We start from the raw sequence: 23,801 nt of genomic DNA, 5'->3' as shown, positions 1-23,801 counted from the left end.
CTTACCCTAAATCTCTAAATCATTCTTTTTAGTTCTTTATGATAAGATTGTAGGTCACTGCAGTTGTGTTTAGCCATCAAAAGATCCACATTTTACATTTCAAACTGGTGGGGTGGTGACTTTGTCCATGCAAAATGCTGTTGCCAGCTGTAGGCTTCTGGTACAGCGATGTGTGAATCTCACCATCTCTAATTTGGATAAAAATAGCCAAAAATTCCATCCCTTTGTCATCAATTTTGTAGGTAAAGGTCAAATTCAAGTTATTGCTTGAGAAACACTTGAAAACGTTATGAAAAGTATCTTTGGTACCATCCCAGATAATAAACAAATCATCTAAATATCTCTATGGACCTCTTTACCAGTTTGGCGGGCGACAAACTCCTGAGTTAAGGAAACCACCAGTGTGGTCTTCTCCCTGCCGGCCCTCTTATGAGTTTCCTTCTGGGTCAGAGGGAAACACACAACAACATTGATGCTGGCTCCTAATAGTGCCGTCGGCAATGCTGTTGTGCGCCGGGAGCACCAGCACCCGTCACGCATATCACTGTCTGCACGCAGTGATTTGTGCAACGGGTCTGGCCAAGGGGGCCCTGCACTGCCCATGCCAAGTGCCAGTCTTTACATGGGGGTGAAACCGCCATGTAAATGCCGGCAGAGTGAGGGGTTGTAATCCCCAGGGCAGAACTGCATGCAGCGCTGCCCTGGTGGATTGGGACCGCCAGCATCGTCAGGCCGTTGGGTGGCCGAAAAGTGGCGGTGCAGGCATTAGGGCCTATTTGTTTAGTCCAATCTTCATTCTGGTCAGTCCTAATGACCTTTTCCTCCCACCAACCCATAAAAATGCAAGCAAAACGTAATTTAAAACAAGACTAAAATTACATTAAGTGGCAATTATTACTGTAGACATAAGTTTATCAAAGGGGTGGGGACGTAACTGTTGGTAAAACCACTAAGTCGAAATATTTTTGTTTAGTCACCAACATTCCCAATGGCTTTTCCTATACCAAATGTACACTCGTACAGATTCAAAAAATGATTGGTGTACATATGCCTTCAGACTAGAAAAAGTACATTTGTTGATGTTCTACATCAACCTCAGTGTATTGATATAATTATCAAAAGTAGAATAATATTCACATCAACATGCAAACATTATGCTCAAATATGCAATGTTGCATAATAGCCCTCATCAACAGCAGGTATTTAGGATCAACCACCAACTAGTATTGTTCTAATTAGACTTCACAACTGTTAAAAATAGGGACTCTAGTTGGCAGTCGGTTTGCTCCCTGTCCAAGTAGGGACCGTCGCTCTAGCCAGGATAAGGGAGGTACCCACTTAGATAACCCCTGCTCACTCCCTTGGTAGCTTGGCACGAGCAGTCAAGCTTATCTCAGAAAAATGCGTGAAGTATTTGCACATAACATACAGTAATAAATGAAAACACTTCAAAAGGACACCATACCAGTTTTAGAAAAATAGACAATATATATCTTCATAAAACAAGACCAAATACACAAAAATCCAACAGACAGTAATAAAAATAAAAATTCTGCAAAATGTACTCAAAAATACAGTTTCTTGAAGTCGATAGCTCCACCTCGGGCCATCACGGCATCGTGATCAACAAAACCAGCAGTTCAGGCTAGCCACGGCGTCGCGGGCCAGCTACAATGTCGGGAAGACTCACAACCAGTACCTTTGGAATTGCAGGGAGTCGTGATCTTCGCAGTGAGCTCCGGAGAGCGGCGGCGCTGGTGTTACGGTGTCAGTTCCGGAGTCAGTGAGGGAGTCATCGGGCCCTTGAAGTCACAAGCGTTGCGGATCGAACTCCATGTTTATGAAGTCACAAGCGCTGGTGTGGATGGCGTCGGGGCTGCAGTGCGAGGTGGGAGGATGCGACGTGCGGTGCCCACAGGTCACAGTGCAGGCTGCGGCTCGGTAAGGATGTCCAGCGGTGTCAGTAAGACCAGGGCTGCAGTGTGAAGCAGGGCGGTGACACGTGCGGTGTCACCAGGTCATGGTGCAGGCAGCAGCGGCGTCCTTGCTGAAGCTCTGTCGTCGATAGGCCCAAACCAGCAGTGCAGCAAGGGACGGTGGTTTGTGACCGTCACGAGCAGTGTCCACAGGCCACAGTGCAGGCAAGGACGCCTGGTGACGACACTGGAGTCGATGATGCTGGCATCAGTGGACCAGGGCTGGGGTGAGGGACGGTGCTTCCTGTACCCCCATGAGCAGAGTCCACAGGCCATGGTGCAGGCAGCGGCGCCGGTGTCGGCAGAAGGGTCACCGCCAGAGATGCCCAGGCTGTGGTGTGAGCAGGCGATGCCAGAGTGTGGGGCCCACAGGTCGCAGTACAAGCAGCGACTTGGTGAAATCATCCAATGACATCGTCGGTGAGACCAGGGTGGTGGTGCGAAGTGGGGCAGTGCTCCGTATGGCGTCGGCAGGTCACAGTGTAGGCCAGCGGCTTCGTTGGCGATGCTGCAGTGGTTTCTCCTATTGAACAGCACAAAACACACATTTTCCAGTGCTGCAGCTAGAGGAAACTGAAGTCATTGGTGTCCCTGTGACTTCCTACAGGAGGCAAGCTCTACTCCAAGCCCTTGGAGAACTTTCTCAAGCAGGACACACAGCAAAGTTCACCCTTTGCACTCTTTTCAGGCAGAAGCAACAACTGCAGGCCAGTCCAGCAGAGCAACACAGTAAAGGGACAATACTCCGCCCTTCAGGTCTTCTCCTCGTCAGAGGTTCCTCATGATTACAGAAAGATTCTAAATGTCCGGGGTTTTGGGTCCTCTTTTATACCCTTTTTTGCCTTTGAAGTTGGCAAACTTCAAAGCAAAGTCTCAAGGGTTTACAAGAGCCTTCCTTGTCCAGGGCGGGCCCCAGACACACAGCAGGGGGTTGGCGACTGCATTGTGTGAGGGCAGGCACAGTCCTTTCAGGTGCAAGCGACCACGCCTCCCTCCACTGTAGTTCAGATGGCTATGCAGGATATGCAGGCTAAAACCCAGCTCCCTTTCTGTCACTGTCTCAAGGAGAGGTGTAAACAGCCCAACTGACCCAGTCGGGGAATCCACAAACAGGCAGAGTCACAGAATGGTTTAAGTAAGAAAATGCCTACTTTCTAAAAGTGGCGTTTTCAAACACAATCCAAAAAACAACTTCACTATAAGATGTATTTTTGAATTGTGAGTTCAGAGACCCTAAACTCTTTATTTGTATCTGCTCTCAAAGGGAATCTGTGCTTTAAAGTGATTTAAAGGCAGCCCTCATTTTAACCCATGAGAGAGATAGGCCTTGCAAAAGTGAACCCCGAGTTTGCCAGTATTTCACTGTTAAGACATGTAAAACATACCAGTACATGTCATACCTTTTAAATACACTGCATCCTGCCCCAGGGGCTACCTAGGACCTACGTTAGGGGTGCCTTACATGTACAAAAAGGTAAGTTTGGTTCTGGCAAGTGGCTACAGTTGCCAGGTCAAACAGGCAGTTTAAAACTGCACACACACAGACACTGCAGTGGCAGGTCTGAGCCATGTTTATGGGGCTACTTATGTGGGTGGCACAATCAGTGCTGCAGGCCCACTAGTAGCATTTGAATTACAGGCGTTGGGCACCTCTGGTGCACTTTACTAGGGACTTACCAGCAAATTAAATATGCCAATCATGGATTAACCAATCAACAGTACAATTTACCTAGGGAGCAGGTGCACTTTAGCACTGATCAGCAGTGGTAAAGTGCGCGTAGACAATAAACCAGCAAAAACAGACCTGATAAAATAGGAGGAAGAAAGCAAAACTTTTAGGAAAGACCCTGCAAAAAGGGCCATTTCCAACAACAACTAAATAGAAACAATGTAAATAATGATTTAAATAAAGGGAACTTAAAACAAAACTAAAAGCAAATAAAGAAATCAGTAATAATGCTTTATACTGAAACCTGAAGAGAGAGCCATAACTAAATTTTGCAAATAAATGTTTGATAATTCATCAAAAAAGTATATCTCATACTTAATAAGTCGACCTAAAGGGAAAATTTGAAAACAACATTTTTTTCTTGCTTAGGGGTATGGAGCAGGGCTACATAATACAGATTTTAACGTGTGAATTTCTCAAGGTGGAGGATAAGGTAAATAGTTGTAGGTCTAGAAATATGTGAATTTCTGAGACTCTACAATATTTTTGTGAATTGCCACAAATTAGTTAATCCGTGAAGTTTGGAAGGAAAAGTCTTCAACTGGTAGACATTTTTTTTAAAAAAAATCTTTTTTTTTTTTTTTTAGAGTCAGTCTCAATAATGATAATGCGTCCCGCCGTAGGTAATTTACTTACTCTGGGACTCGTTTTAGGCCAATGAAACTTTTGACCCTGATTGGAGGCACCTTAAGACGAGATAACTAATCAGCATATCAATCGATAGGTCAATAACATCATCAGTATTCACAATAGCGAATTAATTGAATTAGTCAATGACATTAATAAGAATCCAAACTCACCATGACCTTTTAGCCATGAATAACCACACAAAATTTAGTAATAGTTATAATGTTTATTCCCTATTAGTTACACTCTACCAGCAAGTTGATTAGTCTCAAAACCAGGAAACACATCAATAATGTCACAATATGGCAACTTGAGTAAGATTAAAGCTAAGCAAAGATTATAAACATCAGGACAAAACACGGCGTTAACACGTATCTATTTAGCAGAGTATCCTTAGTACAATATTCAACAAAGCAAAGATTCTGTCATTTGTTTTATTTGCACCCAATATTAGTGAACTCCTTGACTAACCTCTAATTAGCATCAGCATGTTGGGCTTCATGCAAAACAATTTAGTAACACAAATTTGGAAAACATCTAACTATGGTCTCTGTCAAAAGCAGTTGGTACCTAGAAAGGAAAGGCAAACAGACAATTACAATTTCATTATCATATAGTTACCCTCCGTAATGGGTCAGCATACAGAGTCAGTCTTCGTCCTCAGGACAGTAGTCGATCCGCCATCAGCCAGGATAGAACAGCAAAGTCTCAGCAAACAGGGTAGAAAGTTCTTCCCTCTTAAGGAGGTGAAGTAAGTGTTGGGTAAAAAGGATGGTTCTAAATAAGAAAAAGTCTCTCAAAGTAATGATAAGGTAATTGCTGCAAGGAACGGCAAAGGCTGGCAAAAGAGAAAGGACGATTTCTCCTTCTGGCATGTCATTATATTAAATACGTCGAACAAACCCTTAATTTCCAATTGGGCAAAATCTGGTGCACCACTATCTCTGTCCAATAGTTGAGTGGTCACCTTACTAGAATTTACACCTAAGACAGTCCTCATGTAGTTCATTGGCTCCTGTGATTTACGTCTTCATCGGGTGAGATGGCAGGTAAGAAAAGTTACACGCACAGCTTCAGTTAGTAGCTCCATTGTCTTTACCAGTTCAGGCGACCTTGCACCTGTTACGAATTACACTGTTGCATTCAGCAAGAATGTCTCCTTGAGCAAGTCGGGTCTCATGAGAAAGAATTTACTACGGTTACAAACACATAACCAGCTTCTGGGAAAGTACAGCTACTCGTCCTTAGGAAGACAGCACATTACACATTGGAAAAAATACATTTAATATGAGACCAGGCAGCTAGGCCCAGACTCTTGCTAACTAAGGCCTAGTGTCTAACTTAGCAAATCCTTACTACATGATTCATAAAGCTGGTATAAAGTCACACATTAGTACATCATTAATTCGTCATTAGTCAAATTTATTTAATCAACGTATACATTGGTGGCCACTCCCCGTGGGCACATTTCAAATGCGTACATTAGAAAAATACTAATGCGTTTTCTATGCGGCTTCATTGTCCCTTAATTTGCAAGCAGTTCATGTTAATTTTGATTATAAAAGCTACACTCCAACAATAATAACAAGCAAAACTAAACCAATTTATTAGATTTGTACATGGTGCTTGGCAGAGTCCTACAACATACAAGCAAACACTGACATAGATCCCACATACATGGACATTTGAAGCGGGAACAATACCTACAGCCATCTCTAACCTCCTCTTGGCAAACCCACATGACCGAACGTACAAGCACAACGATCAACAGACATACAGGCAACCACGGGAAAATGGCAAATCGATGTGCAGACACATGCACCTACCGATCCAAATGTATACAAGTTAGCACACACAAGCTTGCACACATACACATTCCACAGACAATACACAAAGAGCCACAGAATATTTCACATAATCATGCAATCAGACAACACACAGACAGGCAAATAGTTATATGAAGACAGTTGGCAGGCAGAGTGAAGGGCCGGATCAACAGACTGATGGATCCATGCTTGGTCCAGACAAGATACAGGTTTCTTATTAACTTTATATTTAGCTGTTGTGTGGAGAAAGCCATGTTTGACATCGACTCCCACTCAGTCCGTTACATACCCTTGAGAAAAATCACTTTTTTGGGGGGCATGCCAGACTCTAATAGTCATGCCCGTTCAATCATTTGCCATCTTTGCAATAACACATTACAGTCAGCATTCTCATTTCATCTCTGGCCTCTTATGTATAATCTTATGATGACAGCACTGCCACTCAGTAGCCAGCACTGCCATTCAGTACCATCTCTCTGTAAGACTTATTGATGCCACACTGAGGAATGCTCCATGGACCCTGGAAAAGCTACATAAATTCTGAGCTTTCATTTTGCAAAGTGTTGTAATCTGCAATTAATTCATGTTAGCGCAAGAGTGAGCACTGGATAGAACATTCTGTTGGCACGGTTTGGTTATTAGGTTAGCAGTGACTTTCCATTCTTGAACAGTTGTTAGGAACTGGCAAGGAAGGAAGTCACGCTGACCTGTGCGTTGGATTAAACCTGATAAATAACTTCAAGCATTTCCCTGGAGTCTATTTACAACATATTTATGGCGATGAGTTGCTAGTTCCTTAGCAAGGTCGCAGAGTGACTGAACTGAAGTAGGGAACGGAGCACGAGTTTTTCGCAGAAACTGTTGTTGGGACAACATTAGGGCTGCAACAATATTTGTGTGCGCGTGACATGGAACATGCAGTGCACGAGACACTGAAAGTGCACAAGTATTTTCTGTGCTGAAATTCAACAGTGAAACTTATACAGAAGCTCATAACAGGACAAGTGTGCACAGAGTTAAGCACGCGTTCTTACCTGGTCATCCGATCCAGCAGTTCTCTTCATACATTTCTTGTCTTTGCAGCATACGCTTGTGAAAGTAACGTGAAATTGAGGAAGGACTGTGTTTGGGCATTAGAGAAAAGGCCCTTATAAGGTTCTTTTCACCGTTCACCGAGGACGGACCGAGAGATATAGTTTCATGAGCATCCTGTGATCACTACATTGAAGGAAAAATATATTCTTGTTTTTAATTAATTATTATTATACATTTTTTATATTCATAAGTATTTACTTGTACTTCTAAAATGTATGTTCCTTCAATTGCAGCACCTCCTCTTTTCTTATCACAACCAGGAGAACCACTAACAGAATGGGAGGAGTGGCTGGACATTTTTGACAACTATCTTGAGGCACTGGATGGCCAAAGATTTCGTCCCAGCTGGAAAAAAGCCATATTATTAAATGTATTAGGAAAAGAGGGTCAGCATATTTTCAAATACCCACCAGATCTACCTGTTCAAGGGGAAGAAGCAGACATGGATGTGTATCTAGATGCACGGAAAAACTTAGAATTGAGATTTGCTAGAACTCAAAATGTGGTCATGAGGTGGCAGAGGAAAGGTGAATCAGTTGACAATTTTATATCAAGATTGAGGGAACTGTCGGTGAAGTGCCAGTTTGGGCAAATGGCAGATGAGATGATATGAAATCAACTGATAGTTCAATGTATGAGTAAAAAAATGCAGGAGAGGTTGTGGGCAGCAAAGAATCCCACATTAAAAGACACTATCGAAATAGCAAAGGTGGTAGAAGAGTCAGAATACTGCATGAAGGTGATAGAAAAGAAAGAAGAAAAAGATGAGGTAGCAGCGATAGGCAAGCGCTACGATGCATCCAACATGACGAAGACAAGGTATATCAATAACAAATCAGCAAGGGAAGCAATAAAAAATCTACAAATAAAAGATGTATGAAATGTGGAAGTACACGTCTTAAGCGAAATATTGTTTTGCAACAGGGAAGGAGTGTAAAAAAATTGGGTTGAAGGGACACTTTGCTAGGATGTGTTGAAATTCAAGTAAAGAGAGCATAGCTGTGTTGTCAGAAGAAGATGGAGATGATATTCCAAATAACAAAAATAACCAAAAGGAAGGAGTACACAGGATTCTATGTATTGAAGAAAAGGAGATGCCTAGGTCAAGGGAACAAAGGCCAAAAGCTGAATTTGTGGTTCAGACCTATCGAGTTAATGGTGGATTCTGGGTCTCTATACACTATTGTTCCGAGGAAATTGTTCATGTCAGAATGGCCACAAGTGGGACTGCTGCCTAAAGACAAACCCAGGTGGATACCAGAGAGAAAAAATAGACATAATGGGGTAAATGATTGCAGGAATTGAATTTGGGGGAAGGAGTAAGATCCTGGGATGGATTTGTCCGTATGGTCTTCACATCATTATTAATCCCCGAGTATGTACTCAAGTCTTAGTAGTTGAAGAAGTAACTTTGGAAGACCGTCTCGGATGCAAAAGTGATGTATTCCATGAAGGAATGAGTCAATTGAGGGATTATTGTCAGAGGATTAAGGTGAATGAAGGTGCAATCCCAGTTCAGCACAAAGTTAGGAGGGTACAGATCTTGGCCAGGTACCAAGTTAAAAAATGTATTTGCGAAATGTTGGCTAGTGGGGTTATAGAACCAGTGGAAGCATCAAATTGGGTTTCTCCAGTGGTAATCACAAGAAAATCTAATGGGAAGCTTAGACTCTGACTTCAGATGCCTTAATAAAAATGAGGTAATGGGCAGCTTTCCTCCTCCAAACATCAATGAACTTGTTTTGATGTTAAAAGGAGTAAAGTCTTTCTCGAAACTAGACTTGAAACATGCCTACCATCAGATAAAATTACATTCCAATTATAAAGCATTAACAACATTCATAACTATGGAAGGCATATTTCAATTTACTAGAATGCCATTAGGGCTATGTTCTGCGGCAAGTCTTTTCCAGAGAGTGATGAATGTTTTACGGGGATTCAAAATGTCATCTACTGTCAGGATGATATCTTAGTTTTTGGAGACACAGTGGAAAATCACAATTTGATGTTTAAGCAGGTTTCAGACAAGATTTTGAAATCAGGTTTGGCTTTAAGAATGGAGAAATATGTATTCCTAGCTAGGGAAGTGGAGTATTTGGGTCATACCTTATCGCAGGATGGAGTCAAACCAAAGAGGGACCTACTGGATGCTGTCAAGTTGGCACTACCACCTGACCGCAAAGACCAGTTGAAGTCACTCTTGAGTTTGGTTGAGTACTATTCTAAATTTGTAAAAACTGTTGCATCAAAGACTGAAGTTTTGAAGAATTTGTGGAGGACAGGAGTAAGCTTTGTATGGGGTATACCACAAGGACAAAGTTTCGAATCAATAAAGAAAGATATGAGAGGCAGGCCTTCTAGTTCCATTTGATGTGAAAAAAATCTGTAGTCACAGTGGATGCCAGCGCCACAGGTGTTGGTGCAGTGTTGTCACACATTCATGGGACCAGTGAGAGATCAGTTGCGTTTGCTTCACGATCTCTGACACCAACAGAACACATCTATTCTGTGATAGAAAAGAAAGCTTTGGCAGTGACATGGGGCATGGAACACATCAGGACGTACATTTGGGGAAGTCAGTTCAGGTTACGTACTGACCACAAGCCACTGGTAAAAGTGTTGTGCCGGGAGGAGACTGTAAGAGTTCTGCTAGGCTGGCCCGGCTTGCAGCCAGATTTTAGGAGTACAACTACAATGTTGAATATATACCAGGACGGAGGAACTTGCAGGCTGACTGTTTTTCACGGCTATCACAAGACTGGGAAATAGTTGACAAGGAAGCTTTAACCAAAAGAGATTGTGAGGATGCAGTTGCGAGTGTTGGTGATGTTGTGCAGTGGTCATCAGGAGCAACAAGCAAGGAGGAGTGGAGTGAGGTCATGTTACGTGATGAGGTGGTGAGTGAGGTGATTAAGTTTATAGTATGCAGAGGACAAAGAGAAAGCACTTTACCAAAGGCATTATGGACATATGGTAAGGTGTTAGATGAATTGTCTTTGGTGGGAGACAGCATAGTGGTACGAGGTGATAAGATTATACCTCCATTTGAGGTAAGGAAGAAATTGTTCAGTATTGCTCATAAGAGACACCTGGGGCAAACATTGACCAAGAGGAGACTTAGAGAAGATTTCTGGTGGCCGGGTATGGATGATGATGAGGTGCACTGGGTGGAGAGATGTGAGATGTGCATGCACAGTGAAAAAAGGTTAAAAGTAGGGAAACAATCAGTGTTTGGCCACAAAGGAGATCCGCAACAGGTATGGCTTACAGTATGTGGGGACTTAATCGATCCCATGCATGGTGTCAAAATGAACACAGATTTGCATTGGTTTTGATTGACGTCCTTCCAAGTGATTGGTAGCAAAATTCATGTCGGACATAACTACGCCATCTACAGTAAGAGTACTATTTGACGTTTTTAAAGAAGAAGGGTTTCCTGTATGCTTAGTTACAGATAACGGCACACATCTCACCTGGTATGAGATGAAGGAATTCTTGATATCGTGTGGGGTGAAACATTCTCAAACAGCTCTTTGCAATCCCCAGGTGAATGGAATGGTGGAAAGAGCTAATAAAATAGTTAAAGGAGCTATAACGCAGGCATTGACTAATAGAGTGAGTGTGGAAAACATGGTTGCAGATGCAGTGTGGAGTTATTGTACCACTGTGACTAGTACCACTGGCACATCACCTTTTTTTTATGAGGGGAAGGAAACCAAATTCTAAATTAACTCCGTCCTGGCTGAGGGAACTCATTGGCATGGAAGAGCCTACTGCGAATCCTGGTAATGTAAGTTATACACCATGTGAAGGAAAAGGGGCACGGAAATGTCTGCCACTCCTACTGTTCCAGAGCAAAGGGTTATCACAAACACTGAAGAGGAATTAATGAGAAAGGCCAAACTTAGACCAGGTGATTGGGTAAAGGTGAAAGAAGGTCCACTTGTGAAAGGGTTGAATAAATTGAGAGGACCATTTCAAGTCAAAGAGGTCCAACGGTGGCATGTACCATTGGATAATGGGGAAAGATGGAACTACAGGAGGGTGGCTAAGTTTGGATCAAATGAAAACAAAATCAGAGGAAATGTGGGAAGCGATAAGTGTAGTGGATATATGTTTATGGATGATAAAAGTGTGTCTTTCAGCGCTCTTGCTGAACAAAACTAGCAAGGCAATAAATGTATCTAAAAAATGAGTGATAAGCTGTGCCAGGTGAGTCAGTGGAGTAGTGACGGATGTGATTCTAGTGATAGTGGTTTGATTTCTTCCAAGAAGGCAAGACCTCAAAGATCCAAGAGATTACCAATGTATTTAAGTGATTATGTTAAGTGTTGGTTCAATTTACTCATTTGTTTAATATTTTGTTTATTTTTAATGGTACACATATTTGTTGGGTGAAAGGGGGAATGTTAGAAATGGACCCCATTTCTAACAGGGAAGATATGTTGTAATCTGCTATTAATTTATGTTAGTGTGAGAGCGAGCACTGGGTAGAACATTCTGTTGTTGTCGTTTGGTTGTTAGGTTAGCAGTAACTTTCCATTCTTGGACAGTTGTTAGGAACTGGCAGGGAGGGAAGTCACGCTGACCTGTGCATTGGATTAAACCTGATAAATAACTTCAAGAATTTCCCTAGAGTCTACTTACAGCACAAATCTTTATCCATTATGCATTTAGCTAAACCTCAAACACAGGGAGGAAATTACTGAAAAATGTCAGGCAGGCGCCCTTTACTGATTGGTCTGTAACTCCCTCATTCAATATCTCACCTTGAGCTGTGAAGTAACTAAGACAGGCCATGTAGCTCTTGCAATAAAAAAAATGAAATACACGAATAAAGCTAGCAAGAGTTGGCCTGATTAGTTGAAAAGATGCAGAGATTACAACTGCTACAATGCACTAATGTGTCGATTAAAATATCGATACTAGAAAATGGAATTGAATTGAATTGTAGAGCTTTGGTAACCCTGTTTGCATACTGCGGTGCGCATGCTTTACACTAAACAAACATTTTGTATTTACAAGTGATACCCATTTAACTTCCCTTCTTTGAGAGCTATTACATAGTGGCTTCCACAGTGTATGTTGCTGCATATTATCAGTGCTTAGTTTTTGCTTGTTGTTTCCGGTGCTGAGCACCGGCACTTATTTTTGAGGGCCGGGGCTTAGTCTTCTGCCTCAAGCATTTGTTGCGAGTAAAAGACACATATGGGAAAGACGGATGAAGGGAAAAATGAAAAAGCGTCACATAGGGAGAAAGTTGAACGCTGCAAGGATGAGCTGAAGGGGCAGGGAGTGGCTTTATATGGATTGAAGAGGCCCGAGATGGCTTCAGGATTACACCCCCTCAGCGTTGCGTGTTCACACCTTTAATTGCAGCACACATGTATTTAAGAGGAGGACTTTGGGCACCGGCACCTTTTTATCTACAAATTAAGCACTGCATATTCTCAACCTTTTATTTTCCTTTTGAGCCGTCTTATCTTTACACATTAGATTTACATTAAAAGATTTGAAGGCCCCCTTGCGACGATCCTTTCTAATTGGCAAATAATACCAGCTGCAAGTGGTGAGGCAGAGACTTATTAAGTAAAATAGTGCCCTGAGTTAGAAAATGAAACTCGCATTGGCTATATTGCACCTATGATGTTCAATGCGCCTTAACCAAACGGATTTCTTTCTAACAGGACCACCAATGCAAACTGCAGAGGCAAAATTACATTGTGCTTTGGTTAAACTCTATGCTATAGTTTCACTATGTTCTTGAAGCATGGCATCCCCCTCTCATTTAGCCAATTGCAAATCCTGACATTCACGAGTCCTCGACTCTTATAATATATCCAAAAATATGTGCATAGGGATTCATAAAACCCAACCTTAAAAGGCTTTTGTCAAACACCTTTTGTGAACCATGCATGGTGTGAATGTGTTAAGGGTTATAACTGTGCATTTTAATTTCCATGAGTGTGTATTTTGATTTATGAACACATCAACTTCCCTTTAAAATAGTTAATGCATAGTTTAAGAATAGGAATATTTATTAAGAACATTTGCTTGCTATGCATGTGTTACGAAATAATAGTGAGCGCCACAGGTAATATAGTCGTCTAATTTCAGTTTTTAGTAAATGAGCTATGCAGCAATCACTTATTGTAATCCCTGCGAGTCCTGATTTCCTTATTGTATCTTGAATTGCAGTAATCACAATTCCATGTAATAAATGTTGACTTACTATGTGGTTCCACATAATACATTTTTATGCATTTGCAAACAGATGTGGGGCTTTGTAATTAACAATAAAGTAAGGTATGTGTTGTAATAAGGATTAAAAATAATTCTGAGGGAAGCATTGTGTTTTTCATAATATGATTGACAATTACTGTCACTATCCGAAGCTTCATTTTAATGAATGCTTGCGCCAGTGACAAAAGGTAAACAGTATAGTTTGTATGTATAATGTGGTAAAAGACGTTGGATTTCATTATTTCGTGATATTATGTTCAAGTGTGCTAAAGAAAATTATTGAACCTATAAACGGTAGTTGTAGCACCGGTATTTGGTATTGAAATCAATATAAAGGCGACCTCCGATTAGAAAATCCTTCTGCAATGGATTATGGTCGACTGCGCGCACAGCAGCAACATCACACAGTGCACTGTCGTAATTAGAGGACGTGCATCTCACATCATTTTAGAACAACTTAATGCAGATCCTGATATATCAAACAATATACTAAGTTAACGGTATCCTCTTTGCCGACAAGGTAATCAAAACTGTTGTCTCAGGTCAACCCTCTCATCACTTGAGATAAACGGTCTCACCTGTGATCTCCAATCCAGAGTTAAACCAAAAAGGAGCAAGGACAATACTGCTAAACTTAAAAGAGGAACTCTTCTGCATGGTCTGTGACCAAGACCATTCTAGTGCCCGGGCGATCTCTCTGCCACTGTTCATACTATTGACAATGAGATGCAACTTCAAAGATTTTAAACTACAGTGGGCAACAATGGGCTGCTTGAGTTGGGACTCCACTCTGACTATGTGGGTCTTCTCCCTAAGGTGGAGACTTATCAAGGTCTCTGCACCCCTTGGTTGCTTAACACCTGGGACTCCACGCATCCTAACTCATCCCTGTTGTTTGAACACTTAGGACGCAACACCGTATGTGATTCTGTTATGGTTGAGGACCACTGCATTACCTGGAAGATGTTTTAAGGTATTTTACCTATTTGACCAAGCGTAAGAGGTTGTATTATTCTCTATTCCAAAGCATCCTTTATTTTTAGACAGCATTACCTTTATAGACAGTGACTGTTTTATTTCGATTTCCATTACTGCTTCTGCAACTGCATGCATCGCAGACAAGTTCCCATTCACCAAAATATATTCCATATGGGCCTCAGTATAGGACTACATATTATTCTCAAGTTGAATTTGTTCATTGGACAACTACATGATTCAAAACTTTTTACTGGATTTAAGACTGCTAGCCTTGAAAAAGTCACATGTTTGACGAAACAAGTGCTCGCTTGTCAGAATACATGTTTCTTGGAGAACAGATGCTTCTGCATGTCAATAAATGAATTGGATTTGAACTGCCTTCTACAAAGACTTATTTTGGGAACTTGTAACATATTTTGGACTTTGTTTAAAGTGCTATTATATTTGGTACAGTAATGGTAAAGCATTGGAATGTTTTACTTCATTCCTACATCCTGCACCGATTAAGTCAAACTGGGCCCTTTTATGTCAATAACATCAAACAACATCAACTTTACACTCCATCTCCCATCCTATTTAACATTTATGTTGGACCCCTAACATCTATCCTGGGTTCTAAAGCAATTGGGTTCCACATATATGTAAATGACACCCAGCTCCGTCTAAAGATTATCAATGAACCTGGCTCTCTTGTCAAGCTTTCTCATTGCCTTTAGCATATTCATCGCTGGATACAGTACAAATGGCTGTGTCTTGATTGTGAAAAAGAGAAAATCATGTAATCTGGCCACGTTAGTCCGAAGGTTTCCCGCTCCCTTGCATCACCAAAGGACCTTGGCCCTCCCCAAGCTCATTTGAACCAAGCCTGAGATCTGGTTTATCATTTTCAACAGTGATCTATAAATCCATTTGCACATATATGTGTTCTCCAGATCAGCATTCTTCCATTTTCATCAGGGATAATGCCACGCCTACATTTGTCCCAGATAATCAGTCTTTTACTGGCAGTTATGACTTCCTGACTTAATCACGGCAAAATCATTCATACTGGTCTCCCCAACACATCCCTTGCCAAGTTGCAGTAAGTGCAAAATAGGCCTACTCACATAGTTCTGGGTTCGATATGTCAGGATCATATCACCCCGACTCTCAGACCCCTCCAATAGCTCCCAGTGAAAGAAAAGACCTCTCTCAAAATGGCTTGCTTTGAGAACAAGGCTCTCTTCAATTGATTTTCAAATTACACCCCAACACTTTTTTACTTCCTTCAGTCTCACCAGAATTCTCAGGTCAGCCAACTGAGGACAGCTGTGCCCCAATTCAAATACAAAAGAATCAGACGCTGATCACATCATCGGAAGGGCTTGTCCCTATGGCCTCGCTACCTACCCATCTGAGTGTACTGGATGGGTAGAGAGCTCCATACAGAGAAAACAATTATAAAAAAAACAAGAAATCATTAAAAATGTACCTCTTCAGTCTGGCCTTAGGGTAGTCCAACCTTCCTTTGTGGATTACATGGATGACACATAGAAATCTTCTCATCAGACATCCAAGACTGGCTTGCCCTTTTCATCAGGTTACAACATATTAATGGTTTGCTACCTACGTACTGTCCCCTAGTGTGACCATTAACATCATGCATCAGTTGTTGTTCCAACTATCAACACTGTTAAGGTCATCCACTGGCACATACAACAGTGCTCAGCAGTCACCAATTGGGTGGCTAGTAGCACATGATAAAAAAAAAATCAATAATAATAATAATATGTCTAACGCATGCAGAGTACATGGAACAAAATAGAGTATTTTAAAAAATTTGTCGTCCTCAAGTGCAGCTAATCAAGACTGAAACTAAAGATAAGTTATCAGTAAGTAGTCTACTTTCTATATCAATATACATTCAATAAAAATGAACTTCATTGTTTAAAGTTTGCATACTTGCACTCTTTGCTAAGCTAGAGATAGTTTTCTGTTTATTGCGAAATTATCAACAAAAATCTCTCACACTAAAGAAAGGAAAGGGGAAATTACCACATCACATTGTGGATCAGTTAATGAAAATGTCAATTCACCTACCACACTCAATATGCCATGACCTGATCGCCTTGAGCAAATGTTTGTAGATGTATGTTCATCATGTTTTTAAAATAAATCTATTGAAGCAAAAGAAAAATCATAGAATTTTCTAATTACTACATATAATGTAATGATGTTTGTACAATTAGGACTTCAAGCACTCTTTCCCTATGTACTGTTCAGGTCACAAGACAACCGTTCATTTGGCAAGCACAAAGTGCAATAACATGCAATACAATGTATAATAAACTATTGCAATAAAGAAAATAAACAAGAATTCCTTGCAGCCTCGTCTCCTAACTAAGTTATAGATGATAACCATCCTATCATGAACATTTAAGTAGAGAACAATCATATACAACTTGAGTATTTGTGATAATAATACCTAAATGAGCAACAAAATCCAATGAGTGGACTCAATACCAACCAGACTTTTGAGTGTCAGATAGAGTTCTAGTGGGCCCGAGCCTGGAAACAGAAGTCAGCGGAAATCAGTGAGTGAGCCAGCAGTGCCGAGAGCCTCGGAGAGACCCACTCACTACCACCTTGGATCATCCTGGCCCCGTATAGGACTGTTCTAGGGTTGTTAGACTTTTCATCCTTGGCGTGGTCTCCCTTAACTTTTTGCCTTTGTTCCCCAGGTTGTTGATGTGTGCTGGACTATGATTTTACTGTTTTTGTTACTCTGGGCACTTTACCACTGCTAACCAGTGCTAAAGTGCAAGTGCTCCTTTACAAAATGTGTATGTAATTGGCTTATCCATGATTGGCATATTTGATTCACTAGTACGTCCCTGTTAAAGTGCACTAGAGGTGCCAGGGCCTGTAAATCAAATGCCACAAGTGGGCCTGCAGCACCGATTGTGAATCCACATAAGTAGCTCTGTAATCATATCTCAGAACTGCCACTGCAGTGTCTGTGTGTGTAGTTTTAACTGTAAATTCGGCTCGGCAATTGTACCCACTTGCCAGGCCTAAACCTTCCCTCTTTTTTACATGTCAGACACCCCTAAGGTAGGCCCTAGGTAGCCCCAAGGGCAGGGTGTAGTGTATGGTTAAGGTAGGACAGATAGTGATGTGTTTTATATGCCCTGACAGTGAACCATTGCTAAATTCGTTTTTCACTGTTGCAAGGCCTGTCCCTCTCATAGGTTAATATGAGGGCTACCTTTAAATTTGATTAAAGTGTAGATTCCCTTTGGGAGCGGATAGACATGTGGAGTTTGGGGTCTCAGAGCTCACAATTTAAAAATACATCTTTAAGTAAAGTTGGTTTTGAGATTGTGTGTTTGAAAATGCCACTTTTAGAAAGTGAGCATTTTCTTGCTTATACCATTTCTGTGACTCTTGTGGATTCCCTGTCTGGGTCAGTTTGACAGTTGGGCTGGTTTCACCTCACACTAGACAGTGACACAAAGGGAGCTGGTGTGTAGCCTGCATATCCTGATGAGCCATCTGTGCTAGGAGGGAGGGGAGGAGTGGTCACTCACACCTGAAAGGGCTGTGCCTGCCCTCACACAATGCGGTCTCCAACCCCCTGGTGAGTGTCTGGGGCCTGGCCTGGGCAAGGCAGGATTTCACAAACAAGAGAGACTTTACTTTGAAGTAGGCCTACTTCAAATGAGAAAATTGGGTATAAGAAGGGCACCCAAAAACCACAGACCTTAGAAACCCTCTGGAAACAAGAGGAACCTCTGCCTGGAGAGGAGGTGAATAGCTGAGGAAAAAGAGCTGCCCTGTCTGTGCTTTGTGGAGCTATCCTGCAGTTGCTGCTTCTGCCAGAGTAATAGGGCAAAGACTAGACTTTGTGTGCCTTCCATCTTGAGAAGAACTCTCCAAGGGCTTGATTTAGAGCTTGCCTCCTGTTGTTTGAAGTCTCAGGGACAGCAAAGACTTTCTCTGTGCCAGCACATGGCATCTCTGGAGAGACTCCTACTCTGCCCTGTGGTACCCATCCAGTTCCTAGGACCCTGAAAAGAGAAGCTGGCAGCCTAAAGAAAAAGAAATCCACGCACAGAGCGCCGTGCGGGGGAAAAGATAGACATGACTCAGATCTGTTGCTGAAGAGACGACGTGCCGCTGGCTCCGCAGCTGAAAATCAACACTCGCTGGAAACACGACAGAAGAGTACCGCTGGATGTGTAAAAACAAAGCAAGGCCTGCCCGGACCAGAGAGTGCTGACCGGATCGACGCATCGTTCTCCTGCGGAGAGAAGAAACAACGTGCCCTGACCCAACGAAAGGAGAAACAATGCAAGGTCCCACTCGTGAGTGGAATCGATGCATCCCAAGCCCTTTTTGACGCACTCTCACCCATGCGGGGTAATTTTTTACGCACCCAAGGTACTTTTTCACGCTAACAGTGTTATTGGGTGTTTGAAACAAAAGACTCTTTTTGCATTTTTATTGATAACTTGACTTGTGTATTGTGGATTTTTGTCGTTTTGGTCTTGTTTTGTTTAGATAAATATTTCCTATTTTTCTAAACCTGTGTTGTGTCATTTTGTAGTGTTTTCATTAAGTTACTGTGTGTTTTTGGTACAAATACTTTACACCTAGCCCTCTGAAGTTGAACCTACTGCTCTGCCAAGCTACCAAGGGGGTAAGCAGGGGTTAGCTGAGGGTAATTCTCTTTTACTCTCACTAGAGTGAGGGTCCTTACTTAAACAGGGGGTAACCTGACTGTCAACCAAAGACCCCATTTCTAACAAGGGTTGTTAGTGAATTTATTCTGAACTACCAGAGCTCTCACTATATTTACTGAATACAGCATTGCTACCTGCCTACCTGTGCCTGAGGGATTTATTACCAGGGATCTAGTGTTCCTAGTAGCACCTAGTATTACATCCTGCGAAGCCAGCAGCGCCTTTAGGCACAGATAGGAGCTGTCAGGGTCTACAGGAGCTGCAGGAGCCTATAATAGCGCAGCAGACTCTGAATCCCTGACCGGTATCCTGGAAAACCAGTCAAGCATGTGCTCTGGTAAGACTAGGGGTGTCCCTTGCCACCTGCCAGAAAAAAGAAACCAGTTCAAGCAAGAGGAGCTGAAGTACCTGCAAACTTTGCATAATGTTATTGCCCCAACAAGTTTTCACAGGACAGCAGCTCAATTGTGGAAACACAGGTCAAGGCTAATCAAGAAGCCACAAGGACTGTTCAAGAGATTATATCAGCCACCAAGCGCGAGTCCAAAATTGACACCAAGTTCTTTTTTCTCAATGATCCATTATCGGCCATTTATGCAGCAAACTCAAGCATTGCAGGTTTGCCAACTCAATTGGAACCTACTATTATGAATCACATAGCCGTGTTTGGTCTATCCCAGAACACATCATACAACCTCAAGGCCAACGGCTCCACACTGAGCCTACATGCAGCCCTAGGACCAGGGACACTAGTCTCCTCAGCCACTGGCATTTTGCAGCTTGGACAGCTCAGGGATGACAAGCACATCCCACAGGCGATACAGCGGTATCCCGTGAAGGTCAGATCTTGCTCTTCAGTAAGCTGCCCAGGGTGATTCTCTCAATGACCAAATAGCTCCTATGGATGTAATCACCTTTTGTCAACTGCGTCATCCACTGTGGCACCAATACATTCAAATGGCTCTGCAACAGTGATCCTATGCAAAGATGGAGCTGGAAGTCCTGCGGATAAGTCTGTTGCATCAATAGAATCCACTCACTTTCCTCCTTCGTTTCCAGGTCCTGTGCAGCAGATGCAGTTGACACAGTCGACAAGCGCAAATCCAGCTCACACCGTGTTGCTTGAATTGAATCAAGACTTTCCATCAGGTGCAAGAGCTAGCAGGGATCATTCCGGCTTAAGTTAACCAGATCTAATGTCTGGCAAACTCTTGTTGAGGGCTCCCGCAACCCAGCCTTGTGTTGACTGGACTCCTCCTGGCAGTCCAACACTCCAGAGCAACCCTGAGAGTGACGCACAGCAGAATCTTTCTTTGCTCACCTCTTTGGAGTGGAAAGCAATGATAGTAGATAACGCCGCCGGGCAGAATCATACTAGCTCTACACTGTGTTCACCTGGACTATCTTGCATAGGCTCCAGGGACTGCTTTGGTATCAGTACACACTTTGATACAACAACAGAGCCAAATGTAATGGCGGTCTTGAGTGCCATAAAGAACACACTCAAGCTGACCATCGAAGCTGTGAACTCCCAGTCTCCAAAGATGGATACTCAAATTAAACTATTAAATATGTTAGCAGCCTTCACATCAGCGATTAATTTGAAAATTGCAGATCTCAACAACATGATAGTCAGAGCCCAAAAATGAGCTCACTACTGGACCCCAATATACCCCTGCTCTTCTATTCTGGACAAGCTAGCAACCTTGCCAGGAATACTAAGTAGTTGTTTTGAGGACTTGAAAAGTGCTCTGTCACAGTATGCTAAATCCAATACAAGGTCTGCTAATGACACCATGAGTGGCCAGCCTTTGTTGTTTCGAGCTATCTTTGACTCTCCCACCGGTAACATGTCCGGAGTCTTCCAAAACTTACAAACAAGAGCTCACAGGGGAGCAACTGACTTCTGAGACTAACCAACCAGCAGAACCTATTGAAGCAGCGTTGCAAGCCCTCAGCCCCAAGACTTGCACTCAGAGCAGCGAGCATCCATTCGCAGCTACTAATTCTGAACCTCCAGGGCACAGGAGGCACTCCAGCTGCAAAGAATATGCTGACCAATCCCTTGAAGAAAAGTTGGTGGAAAGGGCGGAAGCGCAGATTGAAGGGTGCCGGGAGGAGGACAATCTGTTCCTATTTCAGCAAACAAGCTGGACTTAATCTCCATCTGGGCTCACCTCAGGGGCACAGGAGAACCACTTGGAGGGGCAGAGTAATAGCATCTTATCAGGCACCCCTTGGGCTCAAGCAAGCATCATATATACAGAAAAAAGGGAAGCTGCCCTAGCCAGCCCTCATGAGCGAGGGAAAAAGACTTCCTCAGGGTGAACCGCCCCAAAGTTCTAAGGTTGGCCAACCAGTCTGGCTGTGCCTCTTCATCTAATCAACTCTCCTGGCAGCCAGGTGTCCTCCTAATTTCAGCCCCCAAAGCTGTTGACAGTGCACCTTCTATTGCAGCACTTATCATAAGTGGTATGGTTTGCCTTGAGTTTGGCTTGGTGAGACAGTCACTTACAAGAAATGGGGCATTTGTTAGCCTTTGTTACAAACTGGAGGCAGCAAGTCAGGGCACACCAAGTTCCCTTCTTTGGGTGGAAATCAATGAGCAGCCCAGTTCTCCTGCCCGGTTTTATTTGCAATCCTCTGTGATGACATTGGGCCTATCAAGTGAATGGGATCATCTTGGTACGTATCATCTAGTCAAGTGGGTAATCAGACATAGCATTTGAATCCAAACAAAGCTGATGGACAAAGCGGCTCTAACAAAGAGAAACTATGCCAGGCCTGTTTTGTCATCATTCAACAGACTCGCCCCACAGCCTTACTTGGGGACAGCAGTTAGACCAAGGATTAAAACAGCCTTTCTGAAATACCAAATGGGATGCCTACCGACACATGTGCATCTTTCCGCATGGAAACAAGGTGATATGGCAGGAGTCTGTCGGCTTTGTGGGCTAGCCCCAGAAACCTTGAAACATTGATACATCAGATACATTTCTGCAATGGGACTGTGGCGGACCAGAAAGCCCTCTTTCAGCCAGCATGGCTTCAAAGAGGGCTGCACAGGTGCAGACCAGCAATTATGGCCAGATCCAACAGGAAGGATGTACCGCTAAGCTGCAGACTGGTAAAAACTTTAGACAAACTTGAAGGCAGGCTTTCAGCGCTCATGGATATAGAAAATTGTTGTACGATTAGTTAGTTCTATGCTTTTGATATTGGCTTTATAACCACTTCAGTAATGATAGTGTGTTTCTTGGAGTTAATAAACTTTAATGAGCTCCTGTAAAATGAGTGAGGGGAGATGGTTAAGTATAAGCTTTAATTCCATGGATCGCACAAGGCCATTTCTACCTCCTTTGGCCTCCCACCTTAGGCCCACAACCAGCTATGAGGAAGATTGTGATAGAGCTACGGGGGTGTTGTAGTACTTTGGGTTAAGGATAATAAGATGGCTTAGAATGGTATGTTGGCATTAAAGTACCTATTTTATTCTGGCGATTCAGCACTTGTGTTCTTTTAGATTTAAGCTGCTGGAAACTTTAAATCTGATTTGTACTATTTGTGGAATGATTTTATGAATAGAAGTACTTTAAATCTTCACAATCCAACACTGTAAGTTACTGTCTCTGTGTTAACTGGGAGGATGTTACAAGATCACTCCTTGCTTTAAAAGGACTCTTTGCACTTTTGCATTTTTATTATAGGCATTTAGGTGCCTATTTGCACCACTTTAGCCACCTCAGACTGTGAGCAATACTTACACTTTAAGCAAGTGAGGTTTGTATATTTTAATTTCTGGTTTTATTATTTGTGTAATGGTTTTAAATAACTGTACACTGTTGAAATAAACTTGAACCAGTGAGTGGTACCAGCTTCTAAAATGATTCATATAGTTGTAAATGCACTGTCAGTTACTGTCTCTGTGCTAACTGGGAGGATGTTACAAGATCACTCCTTGCTTTAAAAGTACTCTTTGCACTTTTGCATTTGTATTATAGGCATTAAGGTGCCTATTTGCACCAATTTAGCCACCTCAGACTGTGAGCAATACTTACACTGTGAGCAAATGAGGTTTGTATATTTTAATGTCTGGTTTTATTATTTGTGTAATGGTTTTAAATAACTGTACACTGTTGAAATAAACTTGAAACAGTGAGTGGTACCAGCTTCCAAAATGATTCATATACTTGTAAATGCAGACAATATAAATTAACCTCAAAGAGAGCATACTCGTCATTTCTAAATTTCTCAGATATAATATACCTATAGTACATGGGATTCTGCAACCCCTGTAGGAAAGTCTGTCAGTTATATATTTAGTACCAGGTGACTTGTAAGGCTCCTATCACCTATTTAAGAAAGTATGTAGCTGCTTAATTGTAATAACTTATTACAGTTGAGGTCTGGTGGCACAATACCTCCTGCCAGGGCCAAAAATTGAGAGGTCAAGGGTAAGAGCAGGTGGCACAGCATAATTAAACCAGCTATTTAAACAATAAAAAAAAAACATCGCTTTTCTTTGTTCGGTTTTCCTTGCTGTGAAGTGACACGCAGAAAGGAGATACTTACGACAACATGTTTATATTGTGCACTTCTTCCG

The sequence above is a fragment of the Pleurodeles waltl genome, chromosome 11, assembly GCF_031143425.1.
Source record: "Pleurodeles waltl isolate 20211129_DDA chromosome 11, aPleWal1.hap1.20221129, whole genome shotgun sequence".
Lineage (NCBI taxonomy): Eukaryota > Metazoa > Chordata > Amphibia > Caudata > Salamandridae > Pleurodeles > Pleurodeles waltl.
The sequence above is the reverse complement of the archived record's forward strand: the minus strand, read 5'-3'. Positions refer to the sequence as shown.